This window comes from Aedes aegypti, chromosome 3 (genome assembly GCF_002204515.2).
Source record: "Aedes aegypti strain LVP_AGWG chromosome 3, AaegL5.0 Primary Assembly, whole genome shotgun sequence".
Taxonomy (NCBI): Eukaryota; Metazoa; Arthropoda; class Insecta; order Diptera; family Culicidae; genus Aedes; species Aedes aegypti.
The window spans coordinates 318,161,676-318,182,054 of NC_035109.1; the positions used below are offsets into that span (position 1 = coordinate 318,161,676).

The following is a 20,379-nucleotide window of genomic DNA, read 5'->3' on the forward strand; positions in this document are numbered from 1 at the left end:
GGATGTATCGAGAACCGTGATTCGGGGTAAGTTCGATCAGGTTTTTTTTTCTAATATTTCTACGAAATTTGATAAGAAGATGCGTTTGTTGCTTTCCTTAGCTGAGTGGTAAGAGTCTGCGGCAAAGCCATGCTGAAAGTGCCTGGGCCGGTCTAGGATCATTTCGAAATGGAAATTTCCTTGACTTCCCTGGGCATAGAGTATTATATTACTTACCACACGATATACGAATGCGAAAATGTGAGCATTGGCAAAGAAAGCTCTCAGTTAATAACTGTGGATGTGTCTAAGAACACTAAGCTGAGAAGCGGGCTCTGTCCCAGTGCGGACGTTATGCCAAGAAGATTGAAACCCACCATGCCGGTTTTCAAAATGTTTCAAACGAAAATGTTTATTTGAACCTTCTACGAAATGAGCCAAACCGATCAATGTTACCCCGCTGATCGATGGAACCCTGTTTTACGGTAACCACAAAATCGCATTTTCCGATCGGTTTCGGCCGATTAGCGACGTGTCCGGTATGGCGTTTCTGGGATTTTCGATGACGTCTTTTTGCAGATTTGGTCCACTGGCTGGTGATTTTCAATGGGGCGTAAAGGTCAGTGCAAATCGTGACGATTTCCTCGTAGTTTAGGGCGTAGCCAGAGAAGGGCAGCTGCCGTAACCCCTCTCTAGGCTTGGGAAAAAATCCTAAGGAACTGTCTCGCTAGGAAGGTTGATCTTGTAATAGATTTTTTTTAAAGAATTTGTCTACAGTATTCTTATTTATTTATTATTGCGTCATGATGAAGTACTCATAGTTTTCATATGATCTTCATTGTTTGTTCTTTATTATCAGATGTTGTCACATATCTGCAAGGAAGGATTTTGTCAGGAATTTGCAATAGGTCTTACAAGGAATTGGTCTCGCTACGAAACTCTATGAACATCTTATCAGCAGAACAATTAGTTATTTAAAAATAAATTTTTGGTGAATAAGTTAATATTAAGGAAAATATCTATATATTTTTAATATGTTTTTTTTTATGTTTTCCAGAAGTTCATGTAAGAATTAAACTAAATAATTAATCCAGAAAGTACTTCGAATTAATTCAGATATCCTTTGTGATTTTTTTTTAAGTTTCTAATGAATACCTTTAAAAATTCGGACAGCTGTCACGTTTTTTTCCGGTTTGCGTGATGGGTATTACGCGATTCCGCTGATGATTCGGACAGTGCAATGCCACCCAGATAGTTATTCTTTCGCTTGTGATTAGTGTGATTCTGATGATAAATTACATCAGTTACAGTATTGAACAAAACATTTGCAACTTTCTCGGTTTTCCATACGAAATGACCAACTTAAGTAAGCTAGATCTCAGTTAATTATGGATCAATACACAGAACAGGGGATTGAAACATTGTAGAAACAAAGTTTTTATATGAAAATTTAAGCAAATTTTCTCAGAAATTCAAAAAAAATATGAACTGGAAAAAGTTTTCCACAAAATTTTCCACCGTTGGGGAAATTCATAAAGAAAAGCTGGAAAATCTATGCCCGAACTCGCGGAAAATTTTTATTAAAATATTTTTGAGAAGGAAACTTTATAAACTTCAATTCTAGTAACTTTTAGGATGTACTTTTTTTTTGTTCCTGAGTTACACAGTACGAACGAAACCTGTAAAATTATAGCGAGTCGAATGTAACAAAAGGACTCCATCATATATGATAGAAAATTATGTGCGATCTTAAAATTACATTGCTGCTGGTTTCGAAAGTGAGCTATAAATAGCTTCCAAACAAGAAAATTTAAAAAAGACCGAGACGGGATACGAACTCGCGACCTCTGGAGCAATAGCAGCAAGCATGAGCTCTCTCGGCTGTCTCACCATCGTGGCAAGAAGCTGACAAAAGTTGAACACGTTCTGCGTCAAATGAGTGTATCATAGAATCACTTCGATGGTTGGCGGTGTCATCGAGAAGTGATTGAAAGAGCAGTCAACAATGCGGAGCATTCTCTCGGTCGCGTGATTGTTGAGCGTGGCTGGGTTTGCTTTGTGGCACATTCATGTAAATTTCTAGCGGATTTAACTGAAATACAGTTGGAAGGACCCTGATTGGTTGACAGATGGTCATATTTGCTTCAGCTGTTGGCTAACGCTTGTAATTTTCAAAGCCCTGCCACAATTTTCCGTCGATGTCCAACTTGCGTGTTGTTTAATATTCACAAATTTTTGCTGTGTATGGTCAATTTGGTGAAAAATGATAATATTAGCCTTTTCTTTGAAAACCCATATTTCAATCGAAGCATCAGAAAAACAAGGTTTTTTATCAAAGCAATTGCAAATTTTCTAAAAGATCTGAAAGAAACGATATGGGATTGGTTTTAATGAAGTATTAGTCGGATTGGATTATATTTTTCATGAAACATTACACCGTTAAGCAAAGCTGAAAAAACTGTTTCTTTTCCATTCCAAGGGATTCTTTCTTTTCTATGGAACAAATAAGATTCTTTTTATATTTTTCTTTAATTTTATTTATTCAATTATTCAGTACATAACTTACATTTTAGCTTAAAACTATCTAATTTTTTCAACCGGGAAGATTGCCTTTGGTTGCTACCACCAGAAGATTTTCGTTTCTTTGTAGTATTAAGAACAAAGCATGCTGTATTTTCTTGGTTTTCATGTGCATCTGAGAATTCACTCGCAAAAATGCTTCGTTCGTCTTATGGAATAAATGAATGATATTTTTGTGTTCCAGGAATTGGAACAAGGTTAGAAAATATCTCCTGAAGTAATTTTTCAGCCTCTGAATAGTCATTTTCAGTTGCATAGGTGAATTCCCAATCTTTTTTAAATTGGTCTTTCACCTTTTGCGACACAGCCCAGTCAAAAAATTGTTTGGCGTTATTAATTTCCGCTGACTTTCTAATACTAGCATCTCTAGCCATTCGCTTAATATTGCCACCGATACCATCACATGGACCTTTTCCATGTGAGGTTGGGAAAAAGTGCCATTCTGCTCTTATTTTAAAATCATTTTCATGGTTGCATACATTTTTGAAATTTGATTTATTTTTGTACTGCTCTCCGCAACCATCAGAAAGATAAATAATTTTTTCAAGGTCAGGAAATTTATTTTTTCAATCTTGAAATTAGTTTTGTTTGAAAAGCATAAACTGATGTCGTGTTGTGCTTTTTTATGTCAACAATTACAACAAAATTTAAGACATTGATCGAAGATTTGTCTTTGTAATAAATTACAAATGGATGTATTGTTACTTGAGGTCGTACAAAGTAATGGCTTTGAATGGAATCTTGTATCACGCACGAATAATTTTCCACGAAATCCATCTGGCACATTATTTATTTGTTTTCAACTAGTGATTCCTTTTTAGCTCTTATAAATTTATTTTGTTTATCTACTTTGAATTGATGCACAAGAAACTTCTCTGTGAGATTTTTCAAGTTTTCTATAAAATCATTTACATTTTCCTCTTTGTTGATAATTTCACAACGAGGAGAAATAATCCAAAAACAATACTTAACTTCTTCAACGTTGTTTTCATCTAAGCGATTGGCAACAAAATCTAATTTCTTTAATTTACTATCCTCACAGGACCTCAAGTAACAATCATCTGTACTATCTGGACATACCATTTGACTAGTCAAAAAGGTGTTAAGTTTTTTTTCTGTATTTTGAACTTCAAAGCAATTAGTTTTTTTTTTTTCAATGCATCAACCATGAATTTCATATTCTCATGTATCATGCAAACACAAACATTCATGGCCGATGAATCCTTTGTATAAACACATTGTTTTGGTTTAGGTTTCCAGAACGATGTGAATGAGACAGATTCCTGTTCACTCTTACAGGTTTCCAAATATTGTTTATATAAAGTATCCAAAGGGTCAAGCAAAAGGCGTTTTTAAACATTTTGGCGCACTCCATTGGGTAACTTAATAGATATGATATCTTTCAAGCCAGGAAATGGCCGACTGATATCATCCCTTAGGTAAAATTTGAAACTATGTCTTGGACATCTGATCCATGCGGGGGTCGTCCTGTTTTTGAAAGTGGTTGAATCCCTAAATTGTATTTTTTTGATTCAGTTATAACGTGTTGAGACACGTCAAAATGAGCTTTAACTTTGGCATATGACTAATTCCTAGGAAGTAATTTTAGAAGTTCAATTTGCTTGTCAGGTTCGGCTTTTGTAACAGCTGAGTTCAAATTTAATAAAACGGAACTAAAATCCTCTGTAACATCGACAATATTAGGCGGAAACCAAGTCTTTATTTAACTCAAAATTTGATTGAACATTTTGTCCATAGAAGCATTGCGATAGTTACTACTAGAAGCATCCAAACGTGAAGATTTTACTTGAAAACAAATTTCCAAGAATTTAGCAAGCTCTTGTATTTTTTTTACATTATTTATAGAACCAACTGACTCACCCGAGGAAGGAGTTTCCTTTGGCGACGCCAACGAAGATAGTGGTGAAACTTGTTCCTCAAACGCCATTGCTTCTGGAAGATCCGTTACGAGAGCCTTCTGGTCAATGGTAATGGAGCACTTCACGCAAATTTTCATCTTTTCCGTAATTCACCGAACTCCATTCAAATGATGAGGCCTTGGCTGATCGATCGTAGATTTGTCCTTACTGATTTGTGGCCGTCCAGTCCGAAGGGGTTACAGCATAAAGAATTGTATTCGTAATATTGAACTTTGTCCATTTCAACAGCTTCGGGAAAACTTTTTTCACTTTCCAAAAATTAATAACGAGGAATATACAGCTGATAGACAACACTTGCACTTTCTCACTGCTCTTTGTTAGTTTTTGGTAAACTTATGATTCTCAAGCCATTTCAACGCTTTAAACTTGAATTGGTAAATACCTATTTGTCATATTGTCTACCCATTTATTTAACTGTCAATTTTGTAGTTACCTAACAGGAAAAAATTGCCTACATTCTGATTGAAGAAAACTTTGTTTCTATGTAGCTTCGTTCTTAAGAAATTTTGTTTATGAACTTATAAATTTGTAAATATATAGTTCAAACAGCTCATCCTAGCAATATTTGATCATGTTTTAGGAACGAAAAATGAGCGTATTGAAAAATATTGTAGGATTGGATCTTATTGATCGCTCTTTTCAAATATACTTTGTTTGAAAGCTGGAATAGCTAATCGGGTTTTCATTATTTGTATTCATAAACAGTGAAAAATGTCCTGGGAAACTGATTCCATTTCAAAAATTTCATATTTTTGAGATAATTTGAATCCGGTTCGACAAGTCATGATGAGTCTTGAGTCATGATTTTTAAACGAAAAGGCATTTTTTACAAAATTGACCATAGATCAGGAACTAAAGAAAAGTACATCCTAAAAGTTACCAGAATTGAAGTTTATAGAGTTTCTTTCTTAAAAATATTTTATTAAAAAATTTCCGCGAGTTCGGGCATAGATTTTCCAGCTTTTCTTTATGAATTTCCCCAACGGTGGAAAATTTTGGGGAAAACTTTTTCCAGTTCATATTTTTTTTTTGAATTTCTGAGAAAATTTGCTTAAATTTTCATATAAAAACTTTGTTTCTACAATGTTTCGTTCTTGAGTTATGATTTTTCAAAGAAAAGTCTTATATGGCACATCTGGACATTTTTCACAAAATTGGCCATAACTCAAAAACGAAAAAAACTGCATGCCAAAAATTTCAGTGATTAAAGCTAATAAAATTACCTTCTCGAAAATATTTTTTTGAAAATTTTCCACGAGTTCGGGCATAGTTTTTCCGGCTTTTCTTTACGAATTTTCCCAACGGTGAAAAATTTTGTGGAAAATTTTTTCCAGTTCATATTTTTTTAGGATTTTTGAGAAAATTTGCTTAAATTTTCATATAAAAACTTTGTTTCTACGATGCTTTGTTCTTGAGTTATGATTTTTCAAAGTAAGTAGTGTCAAGGGAAAACAAAAAATTTCCACCTGAGTTTTCCGGAAAAATAGGCGACCATGAATTTTTCTCAATTTTTTTTTATTCATATATCCATGAGCCCTGCCTGTGGAAAAAGTTTCATGAAAATCTGAGACCCTTCGGCCCAAACCCGTACGGTAATAAAAAAAAATCCCCAACATCAAACATAACTTGAATTTTTGATTGATTTTTTCAATCATGATTTCAAAATCTGTAACGGTTTAACTAAAGTTAATTTTTTGACGATTTTTTATAATTGAAATAACTATACACATTGAAGGAATAACTTGATAATATCTTCAGCAAAGTTGTAGATTGTGACGAGATGAAAATGTTTGCTGAAGACAGTTTATGTGAAGAACTATCAAATTTTGAGATAAATAGTTTTGAATTTTTCGTCGAACATTTCACCTTAATTAAATCATTATAACATTTAAATTTTTAATTGGAAAAACGTTCAAAAACATATGTTAATGTAGCACACATTGAAGTTATGTCTGATGTTCTATGAAAATTTATTTGGTTCATAAATAACTAAGATAAAACTTACCAAAGTTGACCATTTTGTGTGGCAAATCGACAAAGTTGCAAATGTTTTGTCCAATACTGTATATAGTATATTAACATGTGATAGTTCCATTAAGTGCATTTTTCTGTTGAAATTATTACATCTTAAAATGGGGAAACCGCTTCGTTTTTCAATCGTTATGCTAGGGGTAGGAGTGATTAATTCAATTCAGAATGAACTCTCCAGTACTATTTCCGTTCAAAGTGATTAAAATTCATGAAAACCGCACCTTTTTTCGGAGGTACTGGTACGCTGGTAGTTCGTACAACACATGTGGGAAAACCTCTTGGAAAACATTATTTTTCATACACAGCATCAGCACTGCTTTTGGCAATGACCAATTTCGTGACGAAAGGAATTATTTGCTTAGATCGCCTAGAAGCCTGTTTCAGAGGGTAGTGTCAATTTGTTTTCTAGTTTCAGAGAGCGAGAAAAGCCGCTCAAACCAAAGCTCATTAACCAAGACACAAGGTGGAAATACATATGTATTACATGTTTCCCATTCCTGGAAGACACGCGCATGGTAACGGAGAAGATGGGTGTGGCTGGCAATGGAAATCGTAATGTATTTTCGTTTCCGACTTCTAATTGTACAGTTATTTCATCCAAAATAGTTTTTCATAAGTAATTGAAATAACATGATAGGTTTCAGTATGCAATCTACGAAATGCTCAGTTACGACGCAACGCAATACCTTTAGGAATTCCCACAGAGATTCTACCATGAACTCTTCCAAGAATTTTTATTAAATATGACTATGATTTCTTTAAGTTTCCGCCAGAAATTCTCCTATAAAGTTTTCAAAAAATAAAATAATATTTTTCCTTCTATAAAAGGCAGCAAGGAATTCCTGAAAATTAAATATTTTTTTCAAAACCACGAGGAAATCACCGCATTAGTTGTTCTAATATGTTTTACAAAGACATTTTCAATAAATTCTTCATATTTTTTTAAGATTCTATCGGAAATTGTTCCATAGAATCTTTCAAGAGTTTTTCCATGAAAATTTCCTGTCATTAAAGATAGCTTAGAATTCCTAAAGCAATTGTTTAGATAATACCAAAACCTCACTTCATGAATTGTTCACGGACTTTTTGTTTTGGCAAGTTTGTTTCGAAGCAGTTGTTATATTTTTATTCCTTCAAACATTTGGTTTGAAAAAGAGCCATAAAATATTTGTTAAAATATTGAAAAAAATGCTTCAGGTCATTTTTTCTTGAACTGATCAAGAAATTACACGCATAATTTTTCAAATTCTTTATAAAAGTTTTTTTTATTAATCACTTCAATAAATTTTCCAATAAGTTACAGAAAAATAAATCAATTTTTCGAATAATGTTTTGAGTAGATTCTTCTGATACATTTTAAACGACTTTGATATTTGTTTTGGCTTCAAAAACTTTATTAGTCCAAAAATAGTTCTAAAAATAATAATCTTCACTTTTCTTCCAAATATTGAATGAAATGAAAACGGCAAAAAATCATCCAGATAAACCATAAAGAAATTCTCCAAGATGTCTTTTAGTGATTCTTCCTGAAATTTCATTTATTTCCAGAAGTTTCTGCAACACTAAATATTTTATTCAGAAAATACTTTAAATTTGTTCAAAGAACCCTCAGTGAATTTTTGACAAAGTTTCTCACGAATATCTTTCAGAATTTTGACAGAAATTCTTCCATCAAATCTGCCAAGCAATTTTATGATATATTCTTACGATTGTTTTCAAAGAAGTTTCACATGAATTTCCCTGAGAATCCCGCCAGAATTTTTTCTATTAAATTTTCAACAAAAAAGATACTTTCTCGTTTTAGCCAGCAAAGAATTCCTGAAGATGCTTTCTTTGAAAACACAACGACATCACATCAAACAATTGTGTTTCACATGTGACAATGTTCTTCTTTTTCTTTTTGGCATTACATCCTCATTGGGACAGAGCCCGCATCTCAGCTTAGTGTTCTTATGTGCACTCCCACAGTTATTAACTGAGAGCTTTCTTTGTCAAAGTTGCCATTTTTCGCATTCGTGTATCGTGACGGGTAGTCAGGAAAATTCCATTACGAAAAGATCCTGGATCGACCGGGAATCGAACCCAGACACCTTCAGCATGGTTTTGCTTTGTAGCCGCGGATTCTACACACTCGGCTAAGGAAGGTTCCCAAACAATAATTGCTTCAGTATGTTTTGCAAAAACATTTTCAAGAAGTTTTTCATGAATTTCTTTAAGAATTCAATCAGAAATTCTTCTTTAAAATCATCTAATGTGATTTTGAAATTTTCGTCTCAATTGGGACGTAACGCCAGAAGAGAGAGGAAACATCCGAATCACATTTTCAAAGCTTTGAAGATGCCTTTAGAGATTCTGCGATATCAAATATTGAAAACAAGTGAGAAACAGTAACAGTAGATCCAGTAGATATAGTAAATATTGTCATCAGAGTAATTTAAAATTCATAGCACAACCAAAAATCTTGGAAACAATTATTTTTAACTATAACGGAGGTTTGTGATCAAGTACGAATATATTAAAAACATTTTATTTGAATAATAAGTAAAGTTGTGCATAGAAATTGATGCCCACAACTTCAGTATGTTCTGAAGACCTTGAGATTATCAATATTCGTAGCATATAATATTTGAGTCATATGAAGCATTATGGATAGGATTAAAAAAGTTTCAAGGGAATTGGGTTAGTATAAACTGTTGAAGATTATAAGGACGTGAATTCCAGGACGATTTGGATAAATTCCAATATCAAATTTCATATCAAAATTTGTGGAAACGTCTGTCAAGGCTTAGTGAGTGCTGTAAACCAACAAACGTAGACATCAATCGCTAAAAATAACTCTTGAACCTGTGTGGATTATGGCAAAGCATCAGAATATTCTGGAGGCTACACTTTGTAAAATATCCTGAGCCTTCGTTACTTATTACAAATAACGGGTCTGGTCACATTTTGTATGAAAACATTTCGTTTTAAGATGATAAATAAGTTCTAAAAGGAAGTTTATGTAATTTTTACCTTACCTGACCCAGAGATGTTCTGGAATAACTTTGTCCACAATACTCCGGAGCTACACCTTCCCATCACTTATGAAAAATATGGAGTTACGTTCAAATACGAGCAATTTGAATTTTGTATGTCAGCTCCGTAGCCTACGGGTTAATTGCTTCACACATGATCGTGATAAGCGCCATTAGAGATTTCTTTAAATAGTCTTAAAAAAATGCTTTAGATATTTCTTCTTGAGCTGGTCCAGAAAATTATTATTTGAAGTTTTTTAGTAATCATTTAAAAAAATTCCAAAATGTTCTGAGAAATAAACGTGTTTATAGGATTATATATGGCATGTATTGAATGCTCCTTATATTTATTTTGGAAATCTGACCTGAAAAATTTTAAATTTATACAGATGATTCTCAGTGACTTTTTAAAGTTATTTTTTCTCACTTATATGTCTAAGAATTCCGACAGAAATGTTTCCACAAAATCAAACAGGAATTTTTATTAAATATTTTTATGATTTTTTCAAAAAGCTTCCCATGAAATTCTTCGTTAATTTTTCCATAAAGTTACTCACGAATTCCTCTGAGAATATCGCCGAAAACTCTTCCAAAAATCTTTATAAACATTACTTTTACATAAAATGCAGCTAGGAATTATATTAATTTACTCATTACTCGTGGTAAAAATGGATATACTATGAGTGAAATTATGAAAAAAGTGCACGTGCTCGGCTGGGATTCGTACCCAGGACTCTTGTATGCTAGACGAGCGCTTTAACGACGAAGCTACCGAGCCACTTGATGATCCATTAATTTATAAAGTAACGAGTTTCAAATTCAAATCCCTTGAGTGAGAATTGACACGTTGATAGACTGCCCGCATCTTTACTCTTCCACAATACAGTTGTTGTGGAAGCTATATGAGTAAGATAGGCAAATGGTTCCACCACTAAAAAAAATCGCACTTACTCTGCGCGCGTGTATAGTAACATGAGATGGATGGATATGGGTTATGAAAAGGGTCTGCGTGATCTGTGGGGATTTGAATTCGAAACTTGTAACCTTCTAAATTATTGGGTCACCAAGTAGCCCGGTAACTTAGTTGGTAAAGCGTTCGTCTTGCATGCAAGAGTCCTGGGATCCAATCCCAGCCAAGCACGTGGGTTTTTTTTTCATAATTTCACCCATAGTTTATCCATCTTTACCGCGAGTAATAAGTTAATTAATATAATAACCATGCGGATTGGATTTCCGAACAGCTGAATATAAGCGACAATTTATAAGCTAGGAATTATTTTCTTCAATCAGACAATTATCTCACCTCATGAATTGCTTTAGATTATTGTAGCAAAAATTGCTTCGGAACATTTGTTTCTTTTGATTCCTTCCGACATTTGTCTGAAGGAGTGCTTTGAGAAATTTCTTCACATATTCTGTACAAAATTGTTCTTGGCATTTCTGCCTAAACTGGTTCAGAAATTATACGCATAAGTCCTCTAATTATTGATTGGAGTTTTAGATAACACCTTTAATAACAAATTTCAATAATTTTCAGATATAATAATTTTTCTAAAAACGATTTGAATAATTTCTTAAGCTATCCACTAATAGTTGATGGTGTTCATTTTTCTTTCCGACTTTACATCCCAACTGGGACACAGCTTGCTACTCAGCTTAAAGTTCTTATGATCTCTTCCATTGATTAAGAGCTTTTCTGCATATATGAAGATACTCTATGCCCAGGAAAGTCGAAAAAATTGCCTCTACGTAATGATCCTTGATCGGTGGAATTCGAACCCACGACCCTCAGCTTCGTCTTGCTGATTAGCTGCGCGATCTGCCCTCCCTTAGTTATTAAGGTGACCCATTTAAGTATGAGAAAAATCTAAGGTAATGTTTGGTTCGTTTCTGGTTTACCAATGCTGTGCTAGGGTTTAGAGTGATTTTCGAAATAAATTTTTCCTTCTCTTAGACATAAGCTATTCTTTCGATTTGTACTGGTTACATAACAATTGGCAATAATGTAGCATGTATTTTAGTGGGAATTTTACATTCTTTAAATCATCGACAGTTCTTGGTAGTTATAGTGATATAACAATTATTTGCATTTCGCTTGCTTAAATTTAAATAAGAGATTTTTCCTTCTTTTGAGCATAGGCTGTTCTTTCATATATTTAAATATTTTTCATAGTTTTTTGCTTATAAAGAGTCTTATTAAAAACATATTTGTAGCCCAAGAGTTAAATCAGGTGAGATGTCTTTCTGCTCCAAGTTTCTCACTGTTTCTCCGTTGTGAAAAGAAGAAGTCAAACCTCGTGATTGTAAGAACTATGAACTAATTGACTCAGAACGATTCGAAGCATTGAAGCAAACCGATGCTACAGAAGGACGAATAAGTCGTGAACCGGTTTAGTTATCGTCAAAACCCGAGCAGAAGAAAATAACTACTGAATACCAAATTGAGGTATTCCATACTAGATAATTTCCAATACTTACAACCTGAATGAGGTATGAATGAGCCCTGCATAAGAGGTTAAATACCTCAAATAATACCTTCTGCATATTCTACAAATACCAAGCTGATAATTAGATCAGGTATTGTAATACCTAAATAATACTTGATGAATTTTCTAATAAAAGTGAAATTTTCCAATACTAGTTCAATACCTCCAGCAGTCCTCAATAGCTGTCGAATACCAAAATGAAGTATTTTTAGTTGTTTTAAACATTTTTTTCAAATACCAGTATAATACCAAAATGAGGTATTGATAACTGAAAAATACCTCATTTTGGTATGATACCAAAATATGGTATGCACAAGTTATTTGCGAGTTATTCTTTCCTCCTCGGGAAGCTAACTACGACGCGAAATCCTCTACTAGCAGCTATTACCGCCAGTAGTTAAGTGAATATTTGATAACATTTAGGTTGATCTTCTTTCAGCATTGACGGTTTCTTGAACTTGTACTTAAGAACTGTAAATCAATGATGATTTATCCTTCTCTAAGAATAAACTGTTCTTTGAAATCTAGCTTAGAAATTCATTACAAATGCATGCTAACCGTAGTTCACTATTGTTTTTAATTGCGGCCAAACGGCATTCGGCAAAATGGTATTCGGCCAAATGACCCGGAACCAAGGAAAATACGTCAAATGAAAGCTATCAATCCATATAATGAATTGAATATATCGGAACTGAGGTGAAATCATGTTTTGCTTTGAAAATTTCGTTGTGGAGGCCACCAAAACAAGTTACGGGCACATTTTTTTAATTTTGTCCATTTGTACTGCGTGCTAATATAGTGCTATTATACAGCTGACATGTCCTATATTAGCCGTACAACAGTCCAAAAAGGCAAATAAGTGGGCTAGTGGTTACTTGGGAAATTCTTTCTTAAGGTGAAGATAAATCGAAGCCAAACCTCAAATTTTCAACAGCATATATCTGGGGAACTAATCATCCGATTAAGCTGAAAACTAAACTACGTTTATTTGGCTTTCTCAGTCATGGGAAAAAATCAAAACGGTATGTTTTGCTTTGCCCGACGTTTCGGCTCCTTTATTGGGCCTTTTTCAAGGGTATACTAAAAATAGAGAACATTTTAAAACACTTTTACACAACATATAAAACAATACACTCTTACGCTGTCAACCGTTTTTTGTCAATTTTTAACAATAATTGCCGTTTTTTCATAGGGAGCTTCCTGTACATCTAAATAATTGTAACAATTTACTATTAACAAACAAAAAGAGATAAAAGTTGATTGGACTTACAATTTTACACATAGATTAATAATTTTAGGACACTGAGACACTATGGCTATTATCAACGACTTTAACTACGCTAGACGAGAGACGAACAAAGATAAACGGTTGATTTGAAGATGGCGTAATAGATAGATGGAAAGCTTTAACTGAGCTTATGTCGACTGATCTACTTGGTCGAAAACTATACTATTTGTAGTAGTGTTATCTGGGTCTCTTCGGGAGGTATTTGATTTGATAGTGTGGAGTATGCCGGCATACGTGGTGTTGAGCCCATCTACATCAGTTCGGTAGTTAACTGTATTGGGTGTGTTGTGTATATGGCACATTTCTAGTATGGGGAGAGCTGATGATCGGAAAGTGCGATCTATGATTTTGGTTGCATCTATATTGAATTTATGCTTTTTGTTTATAATGTGTTTAGATCTCAAACATCCCAGTCGAATTTATCTACAAAACTAAGAAGATGGCTGAAAACTTTATCGATTGGTCACTAGCTAGTGGTGACCAATCGATTAAGTTTTCAGCTCAAACAGGTGTTTGGTTCTCTAGATTTGTGCTCTTGAAAATTCAAGATTGTGGGCTTCGTAGCCGTGCGGTTAGTGTCACCAAGCATTTAGCCGCTTCGTTCCAAGGAGTGTGGGTTCGATTCCCGCCTCAGACCATAAAACTTTTCTTCAGGAATATTTTTCGACTGTGCCGTTGGGCGTTGCATGCTAGTCTGTTGTCTAGTGTGGTGCTTCCTTCAAAGGGCAAAATGCCTACTGGAAGCATTAAAGTGTCCGTGTCTTAAAAAAAAAAAAAAAAATATTTGGTTTCGATTTATCTTCACCTTACAGCGAAATGTTTCATGCTAGTTTGCTGTTTAAAACGAGGTATAATCCACTTTGGCTTCAAATTTCACTTTGGTCAAAATCTGTGCTTCTACCCTATAAGGAAGTTTCCTATTTGAATCTCAAGTTCCGCAACTAATATCTGAAAGAATTCTTAGATAAATTTATAGGTGTCCTGAGTTTCGATAGATTTATCAGATCAATCCTTCGATTTTTTTTTGCACGGGACCTGCAGAAGTTGTACTGGAGATTCCTGTAGAGAAATTCTGGAGAAAGCATATCAGGATATAATCTGGTACTTGTTGACTTGATAATGAAAAGTTAAGGCTGACTCAGGTTAACAAAACAGAGCATAGTCACTGCTCATTGGGACCTTATTCTTTGAACTTTATTCGATTCGTTAAAAACCGTTTACTTGACCTGTTCCATAATTGAATTGAATCAGGCAGGGAGGGTTAACCTGCTTTGTTTGAATAGTCTCGCTATATCTGTGGGCTTCGTAGCCGTGCGGTTAGCGGCGTCAGTCGTTTAGGCGTATTGTGCTATGGAGTGTTCAGTCTGTGCAGCCTCTGGTTGAAGACGGTGTAAATTGTCTTTTTATATAGTGCATCATTTGTGAATATTACCAATACCACCCCCAATATCACCCCCTCCCTCTCCAATGAAGATAATCCTGGCTACGCCCATGCTTGTAGTACACTCACAGTTGGGATCACAAATCAATTACTACAATTAACCAATTTCACAGTTCTGTGAATAAATAGTCAGTCAGACCCCTTGTATTGATTCATGGCAAATTAAAACTGGGAAATTTATCTTCCGTCTTCGATCCAGCCGAGGGGGAGTGTTTTAATTGAGATTCAATTAAATCCACCGCGTAGACAGATGCACGACTAACGAAGCTGTCGATAGTGGAACGTTTTGCGAGGTGTCTAGATCTAATCATCGCGGCACTGCCAATTGTCGCCCATTTGTATGCCGATAGTTCGAAAATTGATGACTACCGACAATCGGATAAGAGTCGCAATTGAGTTGATTGAGTGTTTGAATAATGCCAATCTCAAATAAAATTCCCACCACCTACAACGCAGTGATTAGAACCAGAAGAAATGACGTTCAAATATTTCTAACTATCGTGTCGTTTGCGTCATACTGCACATTATGGAGGCACATTTCTTGTTTTATGAGCTACCAGACATATGTATGCTAATTTAGAATTATACATCTTCCAAGCCAGGTTAAACCTGTTTCCAAAAAAGCAATCAAACCACCAGATCAAATATGAAAAAAAAAACAAAGCTATGGTTCTCGCGCCAAACGGTTTAGGCGTCGGTTTTTGTGTGGTGAATCTCTCGTGAAATGAAAGGTCGCTTTCAGAACTGGTTTCGCCAATATGCGGATTTGCTATAAAACCATAATTCTCGTGAATCCCGGAAAATGGTCATCCTGGAATGATCCGGTTATCTACGAAGACACAAGAGGGGAATTCTTTTGGGTAACGATTACTGATTAGAGACGAATATCGATTCTCTATGCTTTTCGTTATACGTAAATTTCTAGTTGCATATATCTACAACTGGTTATAGCGCAGGCTAAACTGGACGAATTCCTGGTGAGTGCTTCGTAGAAATCGTTGAACCAATATTTTTAAGAATACTAACAGAAATGTCTGCATGAATTTTTGTGGTATTCTCAGAATAATTCTGGAGCTCGTAAAAAGCCCGACCATAGCATTAAATAGTTTTCAACATCATCAAGTTTGATGTGTAATTTAACACAGTCTACACCGGCTCAACCTAAAAATTAATTATATAATTGTGATAGTTCAGTTAAAACCAACACTAGAATATTTGAAATTGAAAACACAACTCCCACTCCTAAACATGCCCTCACTAATTCACCATCGTCATCAATTGCAATAGAACACCATAAACTTCAGCGTCAAAGGTCATCAACGGCAATGCTAAACAACGGCCACCACTAAGACGACACCATCCATCGCATCCATCGTCTGCCGAACCAATTGTGGCCTGGTTTTCAGAATCCTCCTTGCAGCGTAAATGCACTTTGACCACCCTACCTCCCTCCACCGACTGCAATTGCACAGACCGTTTCTTTCTTGTGCTCATTTTTGCTACCGCCGATCTATTGATGCAACGGCGATGGCAGCCGAAGCTTGGAAGGATACTCCCACCCTGCAATGATCTGGCGAGACGTTTGGCTAAGACGAAAGTGCGTCATTTCCAAAGTGAAACACCTGAGACTGTAACCATCCTCATAGTCACACTAAGGGGTATTTAGCTGGCCAGAAGTAATTTTGAGAAGTTTCGCAGATTATGAAAAAATGTCATGCATATGTTAAACAGTTGTGGAATATTGCCTTATTTCGAGAATTTTCGATATTCAGTTTAATGTTAGCATGGCATAACCTAAAAATCAAGGTTTGTAAATTGTGAATCTAGGATGATTCTTTTTTAAGGTCGTACATGAGTGTTTTCAGTTTTCTAACTATAATTGCAGTTTACAATGACAAAAAACACTATTAAGATAATGCAGACAGCGATAAAGTACAAGGTATGTAATGAATATTAAGTGCGATATTAGCAAAAATAGACACCAGACTGTGAATACTCGAATAAGAAAATCCACGTTCTTTGTAGGATTTGATACTGGATTTAGCTTAACAAATCTCACAGTTTAGTTTTCAGATACCGTCATGTTACTAATACTCATGGAAATAACCTTTTCCAATATAATTAGCTCAACTTCAATTAGTTGAAAAGTACGCTGTCAAAAGTTTGTTGATTCGCTTGAACCATTTCCGAATTATGCCGCATCAAAATGATTATATATGCTTGATTTTCCATGCGGCAGAAAATTACAATTTTCAAATTTACAAATATATGTCATGACATTTCCGAATCTCAATAGATTCCTATAATGTATGAGTTGAAAGACTTTTTGTTTAATTGCATTCGGACTACCACGCCATACATAATACTTTTATTGAATTGTGAAGAACCTTACAAATTAATTGCAAAACCTTACAAATTCACTACAAAATTTAATCTGGATTTTGTTAAATGGGGCCTCGAAAATCTGGAAAATTCCAGACAAATCTGGAAGGTTGGCAACACTGTCGCCGAGTGACAAGTTAGCCAAAACCAGATTGAATCACTACCGACTCCGTGTGTCAAAGTCGAAGGCATTCGATTGCAGTAGCAAATGATTATTTACATTCCGTTTCCGTTCGAGTGGCATTCGTGTTTGAGTGCTGATAAGCACTCACTAAATGGCAATACACCCGGTGGAATGATTCAGTGAGTTGAAGTCCGTTCAACCCGTGCAATGCATTCAGTGATTGAATGATGTACGCTTTCTTTCGTGTATCTCAGTTACGAGCGGATTGGTTCTCACTACACTTCGTGTGTCTTTTGATTTTCGGTTTATCTCAATCGTTTTCCATTCGTCGGGATGGCGCTCGGCTGTCACTGAGTATATTCGATGTCAGCATATACTTTGCAACTTGTCATCGGTAGCGTTCTGGTGAATGAGTGAATTTTCCCATGCTTGATTAACACACATTCTGACGAATCAAATTAGTACTGATTTCGGATTCATTATTTATAGCAATGACGCCAGTATCATGGAACCAGTACCTATACCCGAATTTATGTTTGGAGTACCAAAGTTCAAACCGATGTTTAGAAACCGGTACAACCGCACAGTACACCGTCACGAGTACGCGGCAGCATCAGTGTGTCTAATTTATTTATTTTTTTTTTGTTCCATAGCAACGCGTTGTTTGCTAGTGCTTTTTGAGTGTGTAAGCCTTGCATTCGGCTTTAGTCAGTTCGTACGTACGCTTACTATTTTCTACCTAAAGCAATAATCTGTGATCTGTGACGAGATTCTCGTCACGAGAAGTATCATGAAGTTCAAGTTAAATTTTATCAGCGTGCATTCAAACTGCTTTCTTTCGGTTTGTTTTGTACCATGACTACCATGGTTTGAACCAATGTTTCAAACCTCGGTTTAACCGAAGTTCAAGTGTACTGGGTTCAATGTGCAACGCAAGTTATTTTGCCGTCTCGGGTTTGCTATTGAACACGAGTAGAAAGATACGAACCCAAGTTGAACATCGGTAATGTTTATGGGAAGACTGGTCTAATCTTCTTCTTCTCCTTCTTCTTCTCTCTGGGGTTACGTCCCCACTGGGACAAAGCCTGCTTCTCAGATTAGTGATCTTATGAGCACTTCCACAGTTATTAACTGAGAGCTTTCTTTGCCGATTGACCATTTTTGCATGTTTATATCGTGTGGCAGGTACGAAGATACTCTATACCCTGAGAATCGAGAAAATTTCCAACCCGAAAAGATCCTCGACCAGCGGGATTCGACCATTCAAAGAGTTTATAAATACAATATAGGACATTCTCGTTTGGTCACTAATCCGATTCATTGAACATGAATTAAAATAGTCTCCTATCAGTCTATAATGAAAACGTCGAAACTTCTTGTGCCGCATAATTCAAAGTTTTTTGTTATTACGAAAACAAAAGAACAGATACCTTTCCTTCAATACGTATTATGTAAAATATGAATTATACTACCGCCAACTCTTGGAGTGTCAAACTAATCATTTTTTTGTGAAGAAAAACACAAATGCAACATTAATCCCATTTTCACCATAGAGATTTGAGTAGAGATATTACTCTCATTTGAAATAGAAGCATGGAACGAGCTCACCAACTGATAATACATCGTCGACAAGGCAGCTCCAAATAACTTTCAATTTCGTCACCAACAATTATACGTAAATGAATAACGAATCGGCTTACTCGCCCTATAGGGGCGTGCAACAGAATAAAAAACCACTCAGGTAATTATTTGTATGTTACCAAAATCAGAAACCTTGAAATACATTACGCCATACTTACGCCATTAAGTAGCCCAACTACACAGGTTTTGATACCTCAAATACCCCAAATTGATTCAAAATATCCCAGGTATCCAATAAGCATTGGAATAAGCAACGGAATATTTTTTGCTTGCTGCCCTTACAGAGCAGATGTCTTGCTTGGATTCATTACATCGACAAAAGCAATGCTGTTAAAAATCTGATGGTTTTTGAAAAGCATTTCAATTGCACGGACAATTTCCACTTCCTAGCAATCGAAATGCTTTATAGAAAAAGTACAGGAAATATGATACCAATTTGATAACATCTACGGCTACGAAGATAATTCATCGCATTCGCACTTACGATACATCTCGTAAGCACCTGTCAACGAGTGCGAGGAGGAAAAGCTGGCTATATTTTCCTTCAATTCAAGATGTTAGCGACTTCAAAGCCTCGGATCGAATAGGGAAAATTTTTCTTGTGGAAAAATATTTTGATCCACTTTTAACAGGGGGAACATAATACATAACACTAATTTCATAGGAAAATAATATCTTTCTAGCTGAGCTTACTATGGAAAAAGACTTTCAATTCCCATTATTCATTCAGGTTTTGACAGCGCGTATCCAAAATTATCCCGATCAAACATATTCTGCACGGTTGACTGATGTACTCGACGATAGAGTAGGTGTGCAATCCAGATGTTGTTTAATAGAGATGATCGGGTTTCACATTTTCCAAACCCGAACCCGACCCGTACCCGACTTATTTTATTCCTTCAAACCCGGACCCGACCCGAACCCGAGACAAAAATTAAAAATCAAACCCGGACCCGACCCGAACCCGAAAATTTTTCGCTGTTCAAACCCGAACCCGACCCGAAACCCGAAAAAGTTTTCTTAGAAAAACCCGAATAGAACCCGGGTTCTGAAAAATGATACATTCATCGTTTCTGATGCATTTGGAAGCTTTCAGGTTGTTACTTTGTAAACAATTCTCACCAAACCCGACCCAAACCCGACATTTTTCAAGCCCGAACCCGACCCGTACCCGATAATTTTTTAGCCTTCAAACCCGACCCGAACCCGAACCCGAAAAAATAAAAATTTTCAAACCCAAACCCGACCCGAACCCGTCGGGTTCGGGTTCAGGTCGGGTTTCGGGTTTGAAAACTCGAGACCCGACCATCTCAATTGTTTAAGTAGGTAGATAATCATTACGTAGCATCAAACCGTTTGTAAACTATAGCCTATCCTACAACGCGCTGCATCCCGATGAAGAAGAAATCACTCGCAATAATATATGAATACCATATTTTGGTATCATACCTTAATTAGGTATTGTTCAGTAGT

General features: G+C 35.5%; 2 protein-coding genes across 3 annotated transcripts in view; one reads left to right on the forward strand and one right to left on the reverse strand.

The window, feature by feature from the left end:
• Positions 1 to 20,379, forward strand: part of LOC5576206 (D-beta-hydroxybutyrate dehydrogenase, mitochondrial) — a 375,927-nt gene that overhangs the window by 241,275 nt on the left and 114,273 nt on the right. The window lies entirely within an intron of this gene.
• LOC5563869 (elongation of very long chain fatty acids protein 7) overlaps positions 1 to 20,379 on the reverse strand; it is a 184,879-nt gene that overhangs the window by 163,496 nt on the left and 1,004 nt on the right. The gene's annotated exons all lie outside the window — the stretch shown is intronic.